This window comes from Euprymna scolopes, chromosome 37 (assembly GCF_053919585.1).
Source record: "Euprymna scolopes isolate OS-2025 chromosome 37, ASM5391958v1, whole genome shotgun sequence".
Taxonomy (NCBI): Eukaryota; Metazoa; Mollusca; class Cephalopoda; order Sepiida; family Sepiolidae; genus Euprymna; species Euprymna scolopes.
The window spans coordinates 2,166,690-2,191,196 of record NC_136518.1 but is presented as its reverse complement, the minus strand read 5'-3'; the positions used below and the strand labels follow the sequence as shown (position 1 = coordinate 2,191,196).

At 36.7% G+C, this 24,507-nt stretch overlaps 1 protein-coding gene and 1 long non-coding RNA gene across 2 annotated transcripts in view; one reads left to right on the top strand and one right to left on the bottom strand.

Annotated features, from left to right (window-relative positions):
• Window positions 1–24,507, bottom strand: part of LOC145261033 (deacetylase EF_0837-like) — a 480,643-nt gene that overhangs the window by 382,681 nt on the left and 73,455 nt on the right. The window lies entirely within an intron of this gene.
• LOC145261035 (uncharacterized) overlaps window positions 21,492–24,507 on the top strand; it is an 89,259-nt gene continuing 86,243 nt past the window's right edge. The window contains exon 1 of the long non-coding RNA XR_013864388.1: window positions 21,492–21,602. This is a non-coding gene — a long non-coding RNA (uncharacterized LOC145261035). The remainder of the gene's footprint in view (window positions 21,603–24,507) is intronic.

The following is a 24,507-nucleotide window of genomic DNA, read 5'->3' as shown; positions in this document are numbered from 1 at the left end:
TTGTCTACCCTACATTTGTATATATAGTGTCCTGACAGGCAGCTTCGGTTTTACTGCTTCGGTTGTCTCCCCTACATTTGTATATATAGTGTCCTGACAGGCAGCTTCGGTTTTGCTGCTTCGATTGTCTCCCCTACATTTGTATATATAGTGTCCTGACAGGCAGCTTCGGTTTTGCTGCTTCGGTTGTCTCCCCTACATTTGTATATATAGTGTCCTGACAGGCAGCTTCGGTTTTACTGCTTCGGTTGTCTCCCCTACATTTGTATATATAGTGTCCTGACAGGCAGCTTCGGTTTTGCTGCTTCGGTTGTCTCCCCTACATTTGTATATATAGTGTCCTGACAGGCAGCTTCGGTTTTGCTGCTTCGGTTGTCTCCCCTACATTTGTATATATAATGTCCTGACAGGCAGCTTCGGTTTATCTCCTTCGGTTTTCTCCCCTGTGGCCTTGTAAGTAATTAGTTATGCATTCATGTTCAACTGGTGTGTAATATATTGAACCAACTATTCTGGCTGACAGAATTTTCACTATCTAGGGAGTATGCTGAGTAGAGATGAAATCAGATGCTGAAATAGCCCACAGGCTAGTGCTGGTTTTCAGAATAGAGATTTGCCAACCTGATAGGTCCTGAACTGTCATCTAAGCTTCAACCTCTGCCCCATCGACGAAATGTTGCATCCCTCTACCTGTTATACAAGTACTTTAATGAATGCATTGACAAACTACAAGCACTTGTACCCGTTTGACATGAATGCCCCAGACAAACCCAGCAAGCAGCTAAGTCCCACCCCTGCACACCTATGGAATTGTCTTCTGTTTTCCTGCTGACTACAATACGGTTGTCTTCAAGTCTAACATAAACAAGTTTTTGATGAGTCGTTCCATATATGTTAACAAATTTACCAAATTTCCATTACTAACGATTAATATATTGTCCAATTTCTACTGTACACTCTTTAACCCTTATTCTCAAGTGGCCTGTTGGCCTTGATAGGTGGTGATCCTATGTAAAAAAAAAAAAAAAAGAAAATACAAGAGAACATAAAAAGGAGAGGAGAGCTCATTAAATGTTCGACAAAAGCTTTGGGGTTTTAAATTAACATTCACGGGAAGGCCATCAGGATTTCCATGGATGCAATCTGACTAAAAATAATATTGATTTCTAATTTCCAGTTGAAACAAAATCTGTACAAAACTACATTTGACAAAAAAATAAACAAAATACCAAAATGTGCTGAAGAGTGTGTGCAAGTCCTGGATAGACAATATCACTGCTGGACAACTCTACATGTTCCAGCATCGGATGGTGCATCTGCGACTTGTCTCACACTCCTGGACAGAGTTCAAAAGAGTCGCCAACCTGGTAGGTCCTGAACTGTCATCTAAGCTTCAGCCTCTGCCCCATCAACGAAATGTTATATCCCTCTGCTTGCTCTACAAGTACTTTAATGGTGACTGCTCTGACGAACTCCAAGCACTTGTACCCCCCTCGACATGAACACCTCCAACAAGCAGCTAAATCCCGCCACTTCACAGTAGAGATCCCTAGGTGTAACAAAGCCTTCTACTCCAATAGTTTCTTCCCCAGAACTGCTAAACTTTGGAACTCCCTTCCAGAATTCTGCTTTCCCAGCTGTACTGACATGCAGAAGTTCAAATGTAATGTGAACAGATATATTGCTACTCATCTCTCTTCATAATACTCCTGCAACTTATGTCCCCGATAGTAGCTCCCTACTTCAAAGTGGCACTGTGCTTTGTTTGGGGGGGGAACAGAATGATAGTTTTAAAAAAAGATGGGAATCAGTGCGAAGACAAAGATCAGTGTATACGAGGCAAGTGTCCTGTCTTGTCTCCTGCATCAGAAACTTGAACTACATAGCGAAAGCATCTTAAAGCTCTGGAAGGATTTCATCAAAATCTGCATCCGTAGAATATTGAGTACTCTTGATATTGCTATCTATGAACAACCTGTAGGGGACTAAAAATTAGAGGACACCGGGGTGGAGTAATCTGCCCCTGCTCTAAGGCTGGTTGGTTTTCCCCTTGGATCACGGGCAGACGTGTTGCCTTTCCCCTCTCAAGAAGAGGAGAACCTTCGTTCCACCACGAGGTGAGCTCTGAGAACTTTTTCCACCTGTCGGTAAGTTTTATCGAACTATCGCTATTGTATTGTGTTTTATTGTTGCTTAAATGTTTGTCAGTGTATAATAAATGTGTAAACGTAATTGGGCAATTTTGTTTATTCATATATTTTTTGTTTAGTTAAAACTAACAAACCCAACGGCTGTAGCATAGAAATGAGAATCGTTCAAAATCAAATGCGTTGGACTGGACACTTACTGAGAATTAGAGATGATAGGATATCGAAATATTTCTTTTATGGTAGGCTTTCCTAATTTTTTTTCTCGCGTTTGAAATTTGTTGTTGGTGTTTTTTTGTTTATTTTTGCTTTTGTTTTTTGTTTTTGATTTTTTTTTTTTTTTTTTTTGCGATATTAACAACTTTGAAATGCTGTTACGTTTATTTTTATCCGCGACCTTAAGGTTTTTTAAGTTCTTCTTGTTTATATATATATATATATATATATATATATATATATATATATATATATATATATATATATATATATATATATATATATATATATATATATATATATATATAATAAAAAATTACAATAAGTTTACCAAGGTAATCAAAATGGTAAACTTAAAATATATTATAAATATTAAAGAGTTAATATTTACAAGTAAAATAACTCAGCCAGATGTAAAAGCTCAATAAAACCGAAAAGGAAATAGAGCTTATAATATGAATATATATATATATATATATATATATATATATATATATATATATATATATATTATTTTTAAAATGTAATTATCCACTGACACGTGTTTCGTCGTCTACGACTCATCAGAATGGCTGAATATAGCCAATCTGATGAGTCGTAGACGGCGAAACACGTGTCAGTGGATAATTACATTTTAAAAATAATAACATATATATATATATATATATATATATATATATATATATATATATATATATACCGCTCCCCATGTGGGGGTACCAAATTGGTTAAAGAGAAAATTATTCCCAGCTCGTATTTAGGTAAAAATGCGCTTTCGTAAATAATTGAATTCATTCAAAACATATCGCTAAAACCAAAACACACACACACACACACACACACACACACATATATATATATATATATATATATATATATATTTGTAGTCATCTATATACAGTCCTGTTTCATTGTATCACAACTCATCAGTGCCGCTAGACTAGCACCTCTCCCAAGCCGAGAAGCCGAGGATTGAACCTAGAAGCATCGCGTTGGCAGTCAGCAGTTCTACCAATCGACCCAATTATATATATGTGTATTATATATATGCGTGTGTGTATGTGTGTGAATAACAATCATTCATACACACACACACACACACAAACAAACACACACACACACACACACACATATATATATATATATATATATATATATATATATATATATATATATATATATATGAATGAATGATTGAATTGCCCTTATTTTTTATGGGACGTATTTATTTTTATTAATTATTATTCCAATCATACGTCTTCCCCCCCCCGCACTCTTTCTCTCTCTCCCTCTCTCTCTCTCTCTCTGTATATATATATATATATATATATATATATATATATATATATATATATATATATTTAGACAAATATTATTGAATAGCACGGAATTATTCTGTTTTACAATTTTCTTTTTTATCTTATCCAATCTCCGAATAGTCCTTTTTGTGTTGAAGATAAAAAGGAAAATTGTAAAACAGAATAATTCCGTGCTATTCAATAATATTTGTCTAAATGAGAAAATGCTGCCAAATATGCACAATATATATATATATATATATATATATATATTTCTGTGGAAATATACTTTATTTTCTTATAACATATACCAATCCTTATTTAAGAAGCCTAATGTAATTACAGTAGATCATAGATTAAAAGCTGTTATCTGTGGGGCAGTCGTACAATTAGCTAAATGACCGTTTCTTCAAACAGGCGACTCAATAAAAAGGGGGAGGATGAAATCTGAGTTTATAAAAACAAATCATTAGCTTGGATATGGTTTCTGGACGCCTGAACCACAGATGATGAGGATGATGGATGTCCATCGTCAAAAGGGTGAGCGATATTCCGGAAATAGACGACCAAACTAATCCTTACCCAACCCTAACCACTCAAAACGTCAACAAAAATATCCTGTCTTACTTCCGGTTGACCATGGAAAAAGAAATGATGATTCGAAAACACGTTACTCGTTACTAAACGTCTGGATCCTGGCAAAAAAAAACATCCCCTTTTTTCACATGTCAACACACGTGCTATTATATCTACAATTGAAACGGGTTAACTTTAGGGTCGGCTGGGCTAGCTGGGAATGGGAGGGGCATAATGGTAAACCAAATCTACGTAGTATTGTAAACTTTAAATATATCCAACACGAAGTTAACCTTCTTAGATTTTTTAAAATAAAGTAATACGTCATGATATATCGATACTTGATTCGAAGTAGCCTAATTTTCCGTATTTTTCTTTGTTAATATATGATGTGCAGAGATATATTCTGTGTGTGTGTGTGTGTGTGAGTGTGTGTGTGTGTGTGTGTGTGTGTGTGTGTGTGTGTGTGCGTGTGTGTGTGTGTGTGTGCGTGTAAAAATATTTATTCCAATTAGAATAAACTTAAAAGTGGAGGCGTTTTCTTTTCGTCACCAAAACCGAAGAAGGGTGAGAGAGAAGTTATAATCTGCAATTTTACTGAGTTCTAACATTTAGTATTTTTTTTTTTTTTTTTACAAATAAGTCATCACTTATCAAGGCCTGGAGGCAACTCGGGGATAGGGTTTACTAAGTGTACATTAGTCAATGGGACAATATCGTAGTAATCGTTAGTAGTGGAAATTTGGTAAATTGGATTACTTAAAGGGCGACTGATCAAGAACTTGTTTACGTTGGACTTGAAGACAACCATATTGTAGTCAGCTGGAAAGCAGGAAAACGGAAAAGGCGTACAGTTCTAAGAAAGAAACTTCGTTCATGGAATCTACGTTTAGGTTTACGCACAGATAAAGAATGGGCAAACATATATATATATATATATATATATATATATATATATATATATATATATATATATATATATGACACATAAAATAAATAGCACATACGCTTTCCTATTAATGTAGAGATAGATTTCCACACTGCATGATAGCATATCGGGAATTCAGCATATCGGGATCTGCTTGCTGTATTAATTCTCTGGAAGAAAGAAAGAACGACAGAACGAAAGAAAGAAAGCAAGAAATGGCGGGAAATAATAGCGTTTATTTTAATGGTGACCGTTTAGTGTTTTGGCTAATCGTTTTATTCGAATCATTGTTTTATGGTCCGAAATGTTTCATCTTGTTTTAATGTGCATCGCTGGAAAATGGCTTTTATTGCTGGAAGGAAATTGGGTGCGATAAAACTCTCGTTCCACGCAATTCTGCAGAGGCATTCACTTGATTGACGACTATGAGATGCGACGAGGCACCCTCTTAATTTTTATGTGCACAATTATCTTAATGAAGACATCAAGATAGTAAAGCGATAAAGCGATCGTTACTAGGAAAAGAAGAGGAGATATCTGTTGAAAAAGAGATGGACGTGGTGTTAGTTTACAACGTCGGAGTCACCAGTAAAATTCACGATAAGCGGAATTTATATCTTTTCGATCATTCGAACTACCATGTCGTTCTACTACAGATAGTTTAACAGTCATCTCTGAACGCATATGCACTGGATAAGGCGAACAAAGCCAGGGCTGTAGCCCTTGATTTATTCAAATAAGAGAGAAGCAAAAGTGCGTCCGGGAAGATGGACGTGTAAACACGAGGGAGAAAGCTTTAATTTTGTTTTGTTGTTTATGAAGTAGATTACGGCATATAATGATTAGACAGACGTTAAAAAGAATTTTAAAAATAAATGTTTTAATTTCAACAATATTTCTCGTGTTTAATGGTAGCCGAATAGATTAGGTCCTTGCTAATGAAGCCAGAGATTGCTTCTGTTGCCGGGTTCGAATCCATCGACTGGTGTTAATCGTGACACCTTGCACTGATGATTCCCGAAAGGATGAAACACTAGTGTCTATAGGTAATAATTATATATATATATATATATATATATATATATATATATATATATAAAGATATATATATATATATATATATATATATATGAAATAAAATGGAGGTGAAAGGACCTGAATACTCAACGTTTTGCCCGATTTATGCGGGCTTTTTCAAGAGGGATGGTCATTTGTTTTCAAGAGAGATGGTCAAATGACCATCCCCCTTGAAAAAGCCCGCATAAATCGGGCAAAACGTTGAGTATTCAGGTCCTTTCACCTCCATTTTATTTCATATCGTTGGATTTAATCTGCTGTTGTTTTTTAGCGATATTAACAGCGTTGCAACACTGTTTTTGTATTTAAATTCGCTACCTAAACGATGAGGAAGTTACCTGCCCTTTGTTTTGCATATAAATGCTATACTTGTTTCATTGGCGGGGCGTATTTTTTATTTTATTTATATTTTCTTTGCTTTTAATATTTGCATATTTAAATATTTTTACGTGCATAAAAGTTTTTCATGGTCATGCATATTTCAAGGTTCGAACAAATAACTGCACAACCCGCAGTCTCGCGTTTTACAATAGAGCCACGAAGACTTGTCGAATTTTAACCACGATTTTATTGCTTTTAAATAGAAGATAATAAACGCAGATATGACCGGAAAGAATAGAAACCCATAGAAATAGTTGTTTCCATATATATTCCTATAAATTTGGGCTTTTGTGTATTGATGTTCATATTTAGAACCTTTTTTCTATTTATTTAGTTATTTATTTGCTTTCCCACTGAGCAAATTAGGCACAAGGCTATGTTTTAATGTGCAGAGTGAGGAGAGGGGGGTAGCCCCCAAGAGGGAACTGGATAGTGACAATTGGTATGAAGGGTTTCCTCTACATTGACCAAAACTGATAGCTCAAGAGCAATGGTCTGAGATGTGGGGTTGACCCCGCATATGGTCTTTGATTGCAGTATTTGCCGGAAGAGATTTGCGATTCCAGAGAGGCAGAGACAGAGAGAGAGAGAGAGAGAGAGAGAGACAGAGAGAGAGAGAGTGTGTGTGAGAGAGAGAGAGAGACGAAAGGGAAAAAAGAGAGAGAGCCGAGTAGAAAGAGAGAGGCAAACAAATACCAGTAGACATATACGTGTGCGTGTGTGTGTGTGTGTGTGCGGAGAGAGAGAGAGAGTCAGATAGAGACGACACTCCGAAGAATCGAAACAGAAGTTGTTTTCTTAATCTCCCTCGTCATCTTGAAAAAACCAACATGGTGGTTGTTATTTTGGCGGCAAATGAAAGACACATTAGGCGGCTTCTCATGGTTGTTGCTAACACATGACGTCCGTGCGGATTTGGCCAATCGCTAAAATAAACAGATACGCCCAACAGCCAACGAAGACAAAGAGGAAACCGAAGCAGATGAACTGAACAGACCTCCATTCGATCTATAACACTTAGTGAGAAAAAGAAACTTATTTCAAGATTAAGCATGGCAGGTGAAAAAATCTAATTCAAACTTAAGCAGGATGAAAATTACAGTTGTGAAGCAGAGGGAATGGGAAAAAATGAAAAATGATTTCATGTGAATGGATGTTCGATTGAAGAGTGAAAGATCCAAGGACGGTAAAATCCAAACAGTTGTTAAAAGTGGAGTATCCAGAAGTAAAAGTCCAAAAGCATCCCGTTACTAGAAAATATTTCGAGGTCCTTTATTATTCTCCGTACAACTTATCTTTCTTTTTATAATAATACTAGCATAGATGCCCGGCGTTGCCCGGGTGTTTGGAGGTGTATGCTAAGCAAAAAAATAAATGTCAATTTTTTTTAACTTTGACCCCTATTATGGCCCCTTAACATTTATTGTTTGGGCTCAAATCGAGTTATTAAGTTAGATCCATGTCCAGGGAATCTATATCTAAAATTTCAAGTGTTTAGACCCAAAATTGTCGGAGGAGTTTGGTAGAGTTCTCAAAGGTCAAATTGTTGAACTTTGACCCTTTAACAACCAAATTTCTAGGCGAAAATGGATCACAGATTTTCCCAAATCTCAGTACCCCGTATATCCCTGAGTGGCTTCCGGGCCTTGATAAGTGGTGATCACTGTGTAAAAAAAAAAAAAAAAAAAAAATCAAATTTCAAGTCTGTAGACTTAAAATTGAGAGAGTTATTGCGTAGGGAAATGTACACAGACAGACAGACAGACAGACACATTCACTTGTATTTTTTCCATGTACATACTTGTGAATTATTTTACGGAATTCTGTCTTTTGGGTGACCTGCTTCACTGTTTTCTTTTCTTTTTTTTTTTTAACATTTTTTTTACTTTTAGCAAGTATACTCTATGCCTGAGTTGCAAGAAAATCCAATTCGTATTTTGATAATTCCTCCCCTGTGACGAGAAGGAAAGTATTTATTTCGAAACTTAAAAATAAACATGGTTTTAACTCTTGCTGAAGTGTTTTTTAACATATTTTTTTAATTCTTTCCCATACACACACATTTATAGTTTCCTTCCCGATATGGGTAGGATTCTAACACTGTTTCCTTTTCACTTACGTATGGTCTATGATCGTTTTCTTCTTCTGCATTTTTCCTTCTAATATCCTGAAGACGTCCTCTGCAATAGGGACGAAACGTTGATCACCATTTTATAAATTCTTTCGGTTTTTCTTTTTTCAAAACAACATAACGTCAACCATCGCTTTTAATTTAACAGCCTGTTAATCTTGTTGATACAGAGAATCGTTCCATATGTACCCAGGTTTCATCTGCCTGTGAACATGTACTTTGTTGTTATACAAAGACTATCTTCAGTGTTAAATTGTAGTAAAGGGGTTGATGTGCCGTTTAGTAAAACTAAAGTACATCCAACCAAATAACCGGTTCACTCTACCCTAGCAAGGCAACAATTTTACGTTTTGTTTTCTGTCTTTATTTATTTATTTATGTTTTATTTATTTATTTTTGTTTGTTTGTTTGTTTGTTTGTTTGTTTTCTCGTTCGCAAAGTTCGGTGAATCTTCGTTGTTTGCTCTGATCAAACCAAGGCGTCCATCTTCCTGCCAACCCCTCCACACACACTCCGATTTTCCCATTTTCCACAATTCGATTCTGCTCTGCACTAAAACCCGGAAAAAATTCAAAACAGTGGAAAAGTCGCTGAACAGGAAAAAAAAAAAAAAGGTTCAGGAAAAGAAAGAAAAGAAAATAAAGAAAAGAAAAGAAAAGAAAGAAAAAAAATAAGAAAGAAAAGAAAAGAAGGAAAAGAAGAGAAAGAAGAGAAAAGAAAAGAAGCATATAGTGATGAACAAAATAAAGGAAGTGGTGATTCCTCTGTGGAAACTAAATTTTTTTGTGTGTCTTGTAGGGTTTTTTTTTTTTTCTCGCTCAGTGATTTCGACTTCGTTTGATTTTTGGCACAAAAACGTGAAGAAAAGTTTCAAAAAGATTTTTAAGTTTTTGTGAATCAGGTTCAATTGGTTTGTTTTAAGAAATATAAAGTATTTGGGATTTTGAGAGACAAATAGATAGAGAGACAGATAGATAGAAAGATACACACATACATACATACATATGAGGATGCTTGCAACGTCTTGTCAGACGAGTGTCACTCCCACAGTCACTGAAAGTCCAAGTGCCCAAAGATGACATTTTAGTTCTTCCAGCGACTAGCATACCCTCAAGCAGACTCAAGACTTCAAAAAAAGAATTGATAGCAACAAAAAGTTTATTTCATTGTTAGTTACAATTCTTTCAAAACTAATTGGACAAATGCAAACATTATGGCGCTTTAACAATAGAACATTATGTAAAGACATTTCCTTTAAAAGAAAATAAAGCATGCGAAAGCATTTATCCCCGACGCATCTTTGTCAGGAGCTTATTTAAATATTTATATATCTCCTGATTTTCGTATCACTATTTAAAACCTGTCATAAAAAGTTACCACAAAAACCTGTGGCCATTTAATATCTTTTAATCATACTATTCGTTGATTTCTTAAATTAGATTTCTATATTTCTTTATTTCACAATTTCAAAAAAATTTTTTAGAATTTTATTTTTATATTTATAATATGACCAGATGAACTAAGCTAAGATGTTACGATTATGTTAGTTTCGTATTCAACCTATGCTCGCTTCTATGTTTACAAAAATATCGGCTATCTTATTTCTTAGATTTAAGACCAGTTTTAGGTTAAAATTTTATTTAATAGGGAAATAAAGCCCAAACGTTACCTTATACTTATTTAATCCTCATTCATCATTCAATGTTATGGATCGCATTCTATTTTTTATTCCATTATTCTCTTCCGTTCTCATCAATTGGGATTGGCAAATATCGGGTATTTTTAGCTATTAAGGGAGATAATCCCGCTCGTTATTAATTTTTAAAAATTAGCTAAAATTATGGGAACCCAAGATTGCCGTGCGTACTTATAATAGTTAAAGGGAGACAACCAAGGGCGTTTGATGTTTCTAGTTTGGTAACCCCTAAAATGCGTCTATGATTTATTAATTAATTAAACTGGTACAGAAAAGGCTAAGCTAGCTTATTCAACAAATTAAGATTTTAAAGTATATTTTTAATCTTGAAGCTGATTATTCAACATATTAAGATTTAAAGTATATTTTTTAATCTTGAAGCTGATTATATACCCATGGGTTAAACCTACGTCCGCCATCCATCCATAATCTGCTGGGTTTATTCATGGCTCCAGAACCAAAATTACAATTCGTGAATTGTGTTCTTGGATACCAAAATAAAATAATATATATCCCATTAATAATTATTCTGATAATAAGACCAGTCTATAGTCGCAAGTGTGTTTTAATCCGATAAAAGTGGTGTTTACCCTTGCATTTTTGGATAAAATCATTTAGAACAAGTGTAATTTTAACAAGCAGGGATTTTTGAAGTTTTACTTGTCAGAGAACAATATAAATTAATTACCAATTCATTAATTGCTAATTTAATTTTTTTTATAATTGCAAGTTTGTTGTTAAATGATTTTATTGATCTGGAAACGGTGCCACTTATTCCACCATCAATACTACTACAACTAAAAAAGTGCTTGCGGTTATAAAACAAAACATACATACACATATACACACAAACATATAAATACATAAATACACACAAACATATAAATACATAAATACGCACACACATATAAATACATAAATACATGCGCACATACATATAAATACATGTACATACATACATATGTATACATAAATACATGTACATACATCCATACATAATACATACATATGGTGACTGTCACTTCTTGACAGAAGAAGACCATCTTTCCCTTGCTTTATTGCTGATTACTCATTCATTTTCATGTATTGTTGAAATATCTTTTTTTTTTTATATATACACATATATACACTTATACACACATACATATATACATGTGGAGATGTGATCAAGATGCATCAATTCCTATTTTCTGTGGGAACGAAGGTGGCTCTTCAGACCATCCCTGCTCTTACACAGTCTGTTGCAAAGGTCACACTTAAGCTGAGATTGAGGGATGCCAATTGGTGCTGCTCTACTGTGGACGCTCATATGACGCTTCAGGCCTCCACCCGATTTACAGACCACAGAACAAACAGAACATTTGTGCCCTGCAATGTTTTCCCCATCAAAGAAAGATTGATCTCCATGTGAACGCTTGTGGCTAGCTAGGTCAGCTCCGGATAAAGTCATTTTACCGTATAAATCACAGGTGTGGTTCTGCATGAAATCCTCCGACAGACCTGATATATCTGACAGATTCTTCTTCCGGATATCACGCTTCATTTTTGCATGCTCATATTTTTTCTTCTCAAAACTATCATAGTCATGATAGACCAAGAAGCGCCACTTTTTACGATCATTGGAAGCACTTTCCCAACTGAACACGTCAATACCAAGAGCTTTGAGATTATCTTTGATGTTATCCTTAAAGCGTTTCCTCGGTTTATGTTGTGGACGCTTTCCTTGGGTAATTTCACCATAGAACAGGCGCTTTCACAATCTCTCGTCGTCCATCCTCGTCAGATATCCAGCCCACCTCATCTGGTTGCGTATAATCAACTTCTCGATACAAGGTACATCAGCTTGCATGAGAACATCCATATCAGGTATAAAAGTGCTCCACCTGATGCCCAGAATGTGTCTCAGGAATTTCTGGTGCACTCTCTCCATGACTTTTATGTGTCTACCATAAGTTGTCCAGGCCTCAGAAGCGTAAAGCAGGGATGGTAAAATACAAGAGTGATAGACACTGATCTTTGTATGAATAGTTATACCCCTGTCAGACTATACTCGCTTCTCTAAGCCACCAAAGCCTTAGTGGCATGCTGTATCCTATAGTTGACCTCAGCATCCAGGTTCCATCTCTGGCAAGAGTACTACCCAAATACACAAATGTGTCAACCATGGCAAGTCTCTGGTTGTTAAAAAAAATATTTGGTTCCACATACAAACTACCGGGCGGAGATGTGAACATCTTCTTAAGACTAATAGTAAGCCCAAAAGACGCACAGGCCCCCAACAATAGATCCATGATACCCTGCATATCCCTCTCACCATGGGCCACAAGATCGGCGTCATCCGCATAAAGCAATTCACGAACCAGGTGCTGAAAGGTCCTTGTAGAAGCATGAAAACGATGAAGATCAAAGACCCTTCCTGTGGTTCTAAAATGCAAATAAACACCTAGAGAACATTCCCTAAAGGCATACGATAACATAGTTGCAAAATAAATTGAAAAAAGTGTAGATGCTAGGATATCACCCTGCTTCACACCATTGTCGACCAAGATGGGTTCTGATAATCATCCGTTGAAGTTCAGGCGAGCCTTCATATTAGTGTGGAGCTCCCTGTGTAATCGTATAAATTAAGGTGGGCATCCCAACCTCCCCAGAATTATCCATAGGGCACTTCTGTTCACCGTATCAAAAGCCTTAGTCAAATCAACAAAAACCTGATAAAGCGGAACACGGTGTTCAGTAAATTTCTCCTGCAACTGTGGAGCAAAGAAGATCATGTCCGTGATTCCTCTGCCCGGACGAAAGCCACTTTGGCTTTCTGGAATGACGGAATGACAAATATACTTTAACAATCTATTGAGTAGAACTCTGGAAAATACTTTGCCAACTGCTTCCAACAAGCTTATCCCACGATAACTTCCACAGTCGGTCCTGAGCCCCTTTCCCTTGTACAGTGATATAAGAATTGCATCAACCCAATCCTGATGGACGGGAACACCCTTCCAGACATCAGTGATAAGATGATGAATTTCATGAACAAGTTTATCACCCCCATGTAAGAGGACTTCTACAGGAATACCATCAAGCCCTGGAGCTCTCCCAACGTTCACTTCCTTGATTGCATCTCTAATTTCATTCTCAGATGGGAACTCAAACATTTCATGGATAAGCTTCTGTTGTGATAAAAATTCATTGATGACGTCCTCATCAACATTAGTCCAACGAAGGAGAATCCTGTTAGGATCCTTTATAAGGACAATTCCATCACTTGAGAGTAGGGGAGATGTAGATAGTGTTTGAGGACCAAAAGCTTTTTTAAGCAAATGGTACATGCGTTTGAGGTCTTTACAATCAAAAGCCATCTGGATTTGGTTGGCGAGTTTAGCCCACCACTGATTCTTCATTTGGCGGAGTCGCTTTTGGAGAATACCCTTGTTTGCTTTAAGTGACTGTTGGAGGGACTCTCGACCTCCATGAGAGGTAGACAACATCTTATGGTGCAACTCATTTTTAGCACTTAAGAGTTGAGTAATTTCAGAATCATTATCATCAAACCAATCCTGATGTTTAGATTTGCGGAAGCCAAGAACATCCACACTTATTTCATAGATTGATATGCTTCCAACATACATATAAATACATACATACATATAGGAAGATAAACGTATATATCGGACGAAGACTAAATTCAATAGTATTCAATATGTATGTATATATGTACGTTTGTATGTATGTATGTATGTATGTATGTATGTATGTATGTACGTGTTTATATGTATATATGTATTTATATGTATGTATGTATTTATTTATATGTATGTATTCACTGAACCACGCGCTCGAGATCAGAGAAGAGAGAATCAGAGAGAAATTTGTCATTTACAGCCTTTGATGTGTTGCCGTAGATGGTCGCGTCATCAGCATAGATGTCAACGAATGATTTAAGTATGTGTTTAGGGAGGTCATGTCATATGCTACTGGTACCATATAAACCAGTACTACCTGCCTCTTGGTCGGGCCTGCGAAATAACGTCACCGATCAAAAAGAAAAAAAAGAGAAACTACACAGGGTGGAATGATAAAATTGTCGCCCTAGAAAAGACCGCATGATTTCATTTCTGTTTGATGTAAACCGGTTTTCTTTTTTTTATTGCAGATCATCTACTAGTCGGCTAGTTTTGTACAAATCAAAAGAGCGATAGGAGCCTTCTATCATGTCTGAAAGTGACACAATGTTCCAAAAGCGAGATCAGAGATGCGCCGCTATACAACTCATGCTCTCTACCGATCCAAATTATGACAACAGGACCATTGCCAGCACCTTCAAAATGCAAATCTGGACGGTTCAACGTTTGAGGGCATATCTCAACGTAGTTTCCGGCCACGGTCATGGTCTTTGGTGTGGTTTCAAGTAAGGGCCACATCATGCCACCTCACATCTTTGAAGTCGGTTTGAAAGTCAACACCAAAGTGTACTTGGATGTGTTGAAGAGTGTGGTGATTCCTTGATGCAATCAGGTGGCCGCTGGCAAACTCTGTGTGTGGCAGCAAGACTCGGCGTCGGCCCACAAGTCCAAAGAGACCCAGGCTTGGCTTCAGAATTGCTACAATATTGTACCCTCCTCTCATTGGCCCCCCCTCCTCCCTGACCTGAACCCGCTGAGCTACTTTGGTCATACATCGAGAACATCACCAACATGACCTCCCACAACACTAAAGCCAGCCTGATCGGCGCCATCTGCTGAGTCATCGCCAAGCTCCTGCCGACGCTTGTGGAAAAGGCATGCTCTCAGTTCTGGACCTGTATTGAGGCGGTGATTGAGGCTGAAGGTGGCTACATTGAATAGATGTCAGCTCTACTAGATAATCAAGTAACCTGAATTGTTTGTTTTTTTGTTTTTTTTTCAATAAAAGTTTTAAAATAAAGCTGTAGTGTTGTTTTATCGTTCCACCCTGTATAAAGGAGAAAGAGGATGATTATAGGAGATACGTTGAGCACGGAACGAAAATAACGTTCGAGATCATGTGAGAGACGTGTATAATGTTCGCTATCACCTGCGAGACGTACAGAAAGCTATCACGTGAGAATGAGTAAGCAGATGTCGCTATAAAAAAAAACAAGAAGCGAATTACATATGTTATACTGATAGGCGGATCAAAACAAATGAACATAGGCTATCAGCATCTTCTTTTCTCGGTCTTCCAGCATTTTCTACAAAATTCTGGCGGTTCACAACAAGGCAGTTTTTGAGGTACTCCAACATTGCAATGGATCCCAATTTTCTCAATCCACTTGTAAAATCATTTTGTTTCACTCCCCAGAGCGCCCATCACAATAGGTACAACTTTTACCTTCTTCAACTTCTGCCATTTTTTTTAATCTCCCTTTTCAAGTCTTGGTATTTTTAACTTTCTTTTCTTTTTCGTCCACAATCATATCAGCTGCAAACACTTGTACCTCCCCGACGTAACTACCCCCGACAAACCCGACAAGCTACTAAGTCTCATCCCTTTACAGTAGAGATCCCTAGGTGCAAGAAAGCCTTTTACTCCAATAGTTTCTTCCCCAGAACTGTGGGTCTTTGGAACTCCCTTCCGGGATTCTGCTTTCCCAACTGCAATGATATGCAGAAATTCAAGTGTAATGTTAACAAACATCTTTCTACTCATCTCCCTTCATAATGACCCCGCTAATTAAGTCCCTGATAGTAGCCCCCTGCTTCAAAGTGACACTGTGCCTTGTTTGGGGTGAAAATTGAATAAAAAAAAATTTTTTTTTAATTGCATAGTGTTCCTTTTTTCCCAACAAGATTTAATCTTTATTATTTAATTGGAATTCATTATTGAGATGAGTTTTATTTTTTTAATTTTTGTTACTGCGGACTGTTATCCTCATCGTTTTTATTGTTGTTTCACGGCGTTTCGATCAACTATTCCTCTGGCCTTCATCAGGTGGTAACCACAACAGGATAGAAACTCTGAATCTCCTAACTACATCCTCAGCAATTACTGCCATCCATGGTTGCTGTCACGGTTACCACCTGAATTTGAATTCCAATAATGCATATACGATTTGGTACGGACGCTATCATGGAAGATCAGATAATATATAAACATGAATTTATAAGACAAAAAATATCCAACCTTGTTCGGACCAACGTGACTCTTCCTCCCCAGAGTTTCCTGTCTTCCATCAGCTGCCTCAGATCTTCAGGTTCACAATCGTGTGCTATTTGCTGGATGTACGTGGATCTAGCTCGTCTTTTGCTTGCTCGTCCGTGTCGTGGAGTCCATAGCAATACATCACTCACCAATTCATGCTTGCTCCTCAGACAATGACCAGCAAATCATAGGTGTCTTTCTCTGATGGTATTAGATTTGACAGGTAGGTTGCCATAAAGTTGCTGCTTCGTGGGATGATTTTGCCAAGATATATTTAATACTGTTTGTAGCATACGTGTGTATGTGCCGTCTAAGTTTTCTTTCCAATCTTTTGGCGAGTGTCCAGGCTGTAGCACCGTAAACAAGAACAGACTCTACCACTGCCCTGAAGAACTGGCTTTTCAGTTTGTCAGTTAGCCTTGAAGTCCATACTGAACGCAACCCATCCAATGCTGCACATGCTTTTAAGATGCGAATTTCGATATCTCTCTCTGTGGAAACTGTGTTGCTGCCCTGATACGTAAACTAAGCGACTTCTTTCAGTGCAGTTCCAACCAAAGCCCTGATCTCTCATTTCACATTGAAAGTCATAAACTTTGTCTTATCCGCATTAATGTGAAGACCAATGTCATTTACGGACTTTTCTAGCTTGCGTAACAGTGTTTGCGCATCAGCAGTGTTATTCGTGAACAAAGCAATGTCGTCTGCGTAATCTGCATCAGTTATGTGTGCTGATTGATGACATCTGTTTTTGGATTGGGTGAAGCCTAGCGTGTTGTGTATATCAACAACGTTACACTAATCCAGATTACCTTTTTTGGAGAGCTTGAGTTAAAACCAACCTTGTGTCATGGAAGGACAAGTAAATAAGTGCTCTAAAAGTATAGATTAGGATTAAAGTGGGGTAACAGTTTGATACTACCCTTCATCATTTTGTCGTCAGTTAGTGAAAAAGAAGTCCTTCCAGAGTGAGGTAATTTCAATTTTTGTGCTAACCCGGAATGCTTCCTTTTTGGAAGCTGAGTTTCACGCAACACTAAAACCCGACCATGTGCCCAACCTGTCCTCCTGGGGAGAGAAATATATATTTTTACTCTCTTTCACTCCAAACAAGGACGTGGGAGATACTAGTTGAGATAGTGTCTAACAGTAAAACGTGGGGGAGTTGAGCAACAGGATGTCTATTTAAACTTCCGTGTGTTAGTATAGTCATGGAAGCAGGAAAGAGGCAGGGAATTTCAAAGTTTAGTAGTCCGGAGGAATAAACAATTAGAGAAGAAGATCTGGCATGGATAAGCCCCTTAACCCTTCTGCTATATTATTTCATGCAGCGTGTCTTGAAGAGTGGCTCTCTAGGCTCTGAGCACATGTAGCACCTGGTATTACCGAATTGTCACCCATTTGAATATTGGACAGGTTCAATGTCGCTTAACTTCGATGGTCTAACGGGAACCGGTGTGTCAACGTTATTATGCCTTATAGAAAGAAAGAAAGAAAGAAAGAGGCTAAAGAAAGAAAAACAACCTCTCATTCCGTTGAGTTTTGACCTAAAGTAAAAAAAACAAAAAAAAAACAGAAAAAAAAACATTTCAAAGGAAGATGAACTCTCTGATCTGAGTGCAACGTTTTAGATTAATCGAGCTGTTTTTCTTTTCTTACAATAAGGGCTTTTAATGGTATTATTTCAATTTTTTTGTTTGTTTTGTTTTCTTCATTCTTTACTCCAGCAGAAGGCGGTATTTTATTTTAGAAACGTAATAATTCGGTGACCTTTTATGTATAATTAAAACAAAACAAAATGGCCGACTGTTCAAAGCAAAATCACCGACTTCAGCGGGCGGGAAAATGTGGAAAAATAAAAATAGATATTTTATAGCTTTTTTTTTTCTTTTGTCATCTTTTTTGTCTTTCTTTCTTTCTTTTTTCCTTTCCTTTTTCTCATTCATCTTTTTTCTACATTTTCTTCCTCCTCCCCCTTTTTCCTTATCTTCCCCTCTTACTCATTTTCCTCATTCGACTTTTCGTCTCTTTCTTCTTTTTCATATTTCTTTTCTTTTTTTGTTCCTGTATTTGTTCCCTTCCTCTCTTCCTCCTTCACTTTCTACGTTTTTAACAAATGAAGGCTCGTTAGGAAGGCACTTACTTGAATTGTCTAGTACGCTACATTTGTGACATTTGCTGTTAAGGTCACACATCATCCAGAGCCTATTTTTGGGCACTTTTTTTGCCTTTTAGAAATAAGCAACCCATAATTAGATTTTTATAAACTAAGTTTTTTTTAACATCCTTTAGTTTAATTTATATTTATGCAATAGTAATTGTTTTTTTTTTTTTTTTTTTTTACATATAGGTCACCACTTATCAAGGCCCGAAAGCCACTCAGGGATAAGGGTTATTGCGTGTACAGTAATCAATGAGATAGTATTGTAGTAATCATTAGTATTGGAGATTTGATAGAGTGTCTTACTTAAGGGGCGGTTTGTCAGGAGTTTGTTTATGTTGGACTTGAAGACGTCCAAGTTGTAGTCAGGTGGGAAACAGGCAAGCGGCAGAGAGTTCCACTGGCGTGCAGTTCTAAGAAAGAAGCTTTGCTCATGGAATCTACGTTTAGATTTAGGCACAGATAAGGAGTGGGGAAAATTATTGACAGTAGTTTCAACCAGACGGGTGTTTCTCGTGAAAGATTGGCGAGGGGGGGGACGAGAGATTGGAGCTCAGAAGAGCACCTGCCATGGAAATAACGATAAAGCAAAGACAGGCTCGCAACATCTCTTCTGTGGGAGAGAGGTTGCAGGGAAGAGAAAAGGGCATCCCCCACTAAACCACGAAGTCTATTTTGTACTCTGTCAAGACAGGATAGGCTGTTTTTAGCAGCTCCTGCCCAGATGTGGCAGCAGCACTCCATCCTTGGACGTACTTGGCTTTTATACAGATAGAGAATTGCATCAGTAGTGAGATATCTTCTGGAGCGGTAGAAGGATCCCACCATTTCCCCAGCGTCCCTGGCAACAGATTTGATGTACATGTTCCACTTTACCAATATGCAATAGTAAGTGTACACTTTACCCTTTATGTTGGACATTAAATATATCAATCATTGTTATTTGTTATCCAAGTTTTGCATTTGAATCACAAAATATCTTATATTTCCCCCAAAACATCTGGCCTGGATGGAGGGGAGACTAAAACATACGAGAGTTATCCCAAAAGTAAATTATACTAATTTTAACTTAAAAAAGTTTAAGAGCTACGAAGACGGGAGTGACACCGTTAAAACGAGAAACCATTTGTGCTCCAGAATTTATTTTTCTACATAGCCACCATCATTCTCAAAGCACTGTTATCTGCGATGAACGATGGCTGTGCATGGCCGTCTGAAGAGCGCTTTGTCACACAAGGTCCGTTCCAATAGTAAAGCCTCCTATTTTTTAACTCAATAAATTGAAAATCTATGAAGGAGTGGTGCTGTTAAAACAAGCCACCTTTTGTGCTCCAGAAATTATTTTTCTACATAGTCACCACAATTCTCAATGCAATTTTGCCAGAAATGTAATGACGCGTCTCTACTTCTGACGCTGGGGTTTCTTTCTCAGAATCTCGTACCGTCAATGCCTTAAACAGAGAGTTGAAACTCTTAGATCACGAATGCATAAGTACAGTCATCATAACAATGCAATTTGCAATCACATTCTGATCCATTCGAGAGTAATAAATAATAGAAGGCACTACGTTTTGAAAGCTCTCTTTGTTACAGAATGGATTGAGAGAGAGAGAGAGAGAGAGAGAGAGAGAGAGAGAGAGAGGTGAGTAAACGTGGAGTGTAGACACGTTTACCAGAACCGAGGGTCAGCTGACCAGATTACGTATGAGTGACGTGGTCAGGTTGGCTAGATCGGTGAGACTGGATTTGGACTATAAAGAAGACGGACGGCTTAATAGCTGTTCCCTCCCCTTCACTGGGGGTGGGGGACGCTGACGTGTTCAAAGCAAGCAAGATTCACTTCCATATTCTGTGTCGACATCTCGAAGGTAAATAAAAAACTATAAAACCAATTCATCGTCTTGGAGTGATAAATCTTCGTCTAACAGGTACCAGTCTCCCTCCAAGAGAAGATAAATTCCAGATGGATGAACATCGACGACACATGAAGTAAGGTATGTCGAAGAAAATGCATGTAACACACGCACACAAAAGCATATGAACAATTAGAGATGAACGCACACAACCGCATATGAAACTAGACGATCATACGCACACGGAATTCTTTTATGACACGCATAATCTCCTTTCATTCTAATAATAATCATTCCATGACAACAAATACAATTATGGTCCTCCCCTTTTATGTTATACACCAAACGTCAATTTGGTGCCCCTCTATGATAACCCTAGTGATGACTTCAATGATAAAGCTATGTAACATCTGTATAAAGATGTTAAGATTTTAGTTGCTTTTATTCTGGCAATGATGGAATTTTGGTATGGATTATTACCCCTGGGAATACTTTAGGTAGTTGCCCCACATTCTAGAGACGTAGACGAATATATCTACATACATATATAAACATATATATATAATTTTTGGTTTTAACCGACCATTTGTCTGAAACATTAGTATGTCCGGTGTTGCGACCATGTAAATTTGTTTATATAAATAAAAATATATCTTGCTCTTCTTTTATTGAGCACGCTTAATAACCTCCTTAAATTCATTAGTTATTACTAGGGCTGTGACAACAGAATATTTTCCATTGTTTTGACTCGCGAGTATATATGTGGCACAGTTAGACACCGCATCACTCTATATAAAAGTGTTGCGGAGACGCCCACTAATTAACATAGGTGGGTGAGTGAGATATATAAAGGTATCAATCAATACTAGGGAAGTTCTGCAACGACCGCCAAATAGGCAAGACGCTTATGTTGTCTCCAGTAAGACATGCAACACGCCACCTGCCGGAATATCCCCAGCTGAAGTATATCTGAAGACATGTAAATATGTATATAACTTTTCTTCCTAATATATTATTGTTATACCTTTACTTGCGTGTTCTTGTTAATTATTTGTGCAGACACAACAGTGGCGACGGGAATTCGAAAAAAGACTTACGCAAGATAAAATCCACTATTAAACATAACAGTGGCGACGGGAATTCGGAAAAAGACTTACGCGGGAAAATCCACTACTAAACTCAACAGTGGTGTACGAAAAATACTTACTCGTTAAAATAAATATGTACATTTTTTTTTTTTTCTTCTGTAAACTTATTCATTTTGTTGAAATATTTAAGGAAAAACGGTTTAGCCAGGATCTGTTTTGATATTTTGTTCTTTGGTTATTATTTTCCCTATGCTAGGGGTTAAATGGTAGAAGCCTTTTCTTTGCGTACCATTTAACCCCTAGCATAGGGAAAATAATAATCAAAGAACAAAATATCAAAACAGATCCTGGCTAAACCGTTTTTCCTTAAATATTTTCAACAAAATGAATAAGTTTGTAGAAGAAAAAAAAATGTACATATTTATTTTAACGCATTTTTAAAAGTGTATATATAGACATCGAACAACCCAACCTTCCCATACGCACACATATGTTTGTCCTTCCCGACATGGGTAGGATTCAAGAACTGTCTTTTTCGCACGATCTATGACTTTTTCTTTTCTTACATTTTTATTTTTTAATTCAATTATCCTGAAGATGTCCTCTGAAATAAGGACGAAACGTTGATTTTTTAATAATTTCATTCGGTTTTTTCTATTTTTCTCATAACATAACGTCAACCACCGCTAGTATTTTTTCATTCTTTATATATATATATATATATATATATATATATATATATATATATATATATATATATATATATATATATATATATATATTACATTTTGCAATAATCTTACATTGCAATCTCTTACATTTTACAATAACCAAGACATCAATATATTATAACATAAAATAAGTGTTATAATCATTTCTTAACGATTCGGACACGCTTAAACATTATTTCGTTAAAAGATATTCCAAAATGGCTAGTCATCAGGCACAAAATACAGTTGTAATAAATATAAAAATATACACAAGTTCTTATTTTTCACCAAATGATGAAGAAACGATTGTAACACTGAATAAATACATCTTATGATTAACCTACTATAATACATTGCGAAATTATAATATGTATGCTAGCTTATTAATACTGGTAATCGTTAATATTAATTAACTGAATTAATTAATATTGACTTCGGTTTAATTCATATATGAACATTACCGAAATTTAATAAGTAAACTTTGCTTAAAAATTGTAATATATATATATATATATAAACACTTTCATGTAAAATATAAACAAGGGGCAGATAACTTCTCTCCTAAAAAGCGCCCAGGGAAGGAAAAGAAAGAAGAAAAAACACCACAGAATCGCAAATAAAAAATTAACAATCTATCTATCTATCTATCTATCTATCTCTATCAAGCTCTATCTTTCACTATCCTCTCTCTCTCTCTCTCTCTCTCTCTCTCTCTCTCAAGATAGATAGATAGATAGATAGATAGATAGATAGATAGATAGATAGATAGATTGATAGATAGATAGATATTTGAGTATTTATGAAGGCTAATAGCAACGCAATCTCAGTGCGATATATAGCTGTACTACCCCCGAACGCAGAATTCGTAGACAGGGGTTAGGGTTAGGGTTAGGGTTAGGGTCAGGGTTGAGGTTGTAATGTGTGGAATTTCTATTTTTGATTTTTATTCCCCCGATTTTGTTTGAAAAGAATGTATTAAACAATCGATCCCATAATTTTTAATCGATCATCTCCATTCACCTAACTAATGAGTTATCGATTTATCTTCCGCCCCGCCCTTCTTGCCATCTGCCTCCAGCTCAATCGATCATCACCAGGTGGCTTTAATCAACGAACGTGGCGGTGTTTCTACGTCAGGTGGGTTAGGGTTAGGGTAAGGGTTAGCGTTGCATTCTCAAGATATGCGTTAGTTGATTTTAATTCGAGAGTCTTAGACAAAATTGCGGCTGTGTTCAATTTTAAATTACACATCAACCCCCCCACCCCCGCCGCGCACATGCGAAATTTTCAGGGCGTGCTTCGGGGAAGTGTTGTGAATGCACCGCCAGTGTTGCTGAAGGTTATTATACTGTGATTATATTCCCTAAATTGCTTTTAGCGCCATGGGTTAAGTTAAAATGGTTTGTTTCATTTAATCCTGTTAAGATTCAGCCCCTGTCTTTCAATCGTAGACGTGTCTCTTTTCTTTCTGAGATACTCGTGGATACCTCTGGTCACAATGAGCAATCGACTCTTGAAAATTCTTAGTTTCGGTATCGAGTCCCAGACAGAGCATCCACTATATTTGTTGAGAATTTTATAGTTTTTTATTAATGCAATATTTTCCATTTCGAAAAGGATAGGGTGGAATAGTAAACGTGTCGCCCGAGAAAAGACAACATGATTCCATTTCCGTTTAATAAAAACCGGTTTTCTTTCTTTTATCTTCTTTTTTTCTTTTTTTTTTTTTGTTGCAGATCATCTACTAGTTGGCCAGTTGTGTACAAATTTCAAGAGCAATAGGAGCCTTCTATTATATCTTAAAAGTACATAATGTTTAACGAGCGAGATCGGAGATATGCCGCTGTACAACTCATGCTCTCTACCGATCTAAGTTATGACAACAGGACCATTGTCAGCATCCCCAAAATGCAAACCCGAGCAGTTCAACGTATAATTGAGGCTGAAGACGGCTACATTGAATAGATGTCAGCTCTACTACATAATCAAGTTACCTGAATTGATTTTTTCAATAAAAGTTTTAAAGTAAAGTTGTTTTCTTTAGGGCGACAAATTTATTATTCCACCCTATAGTTAAGATATGTGA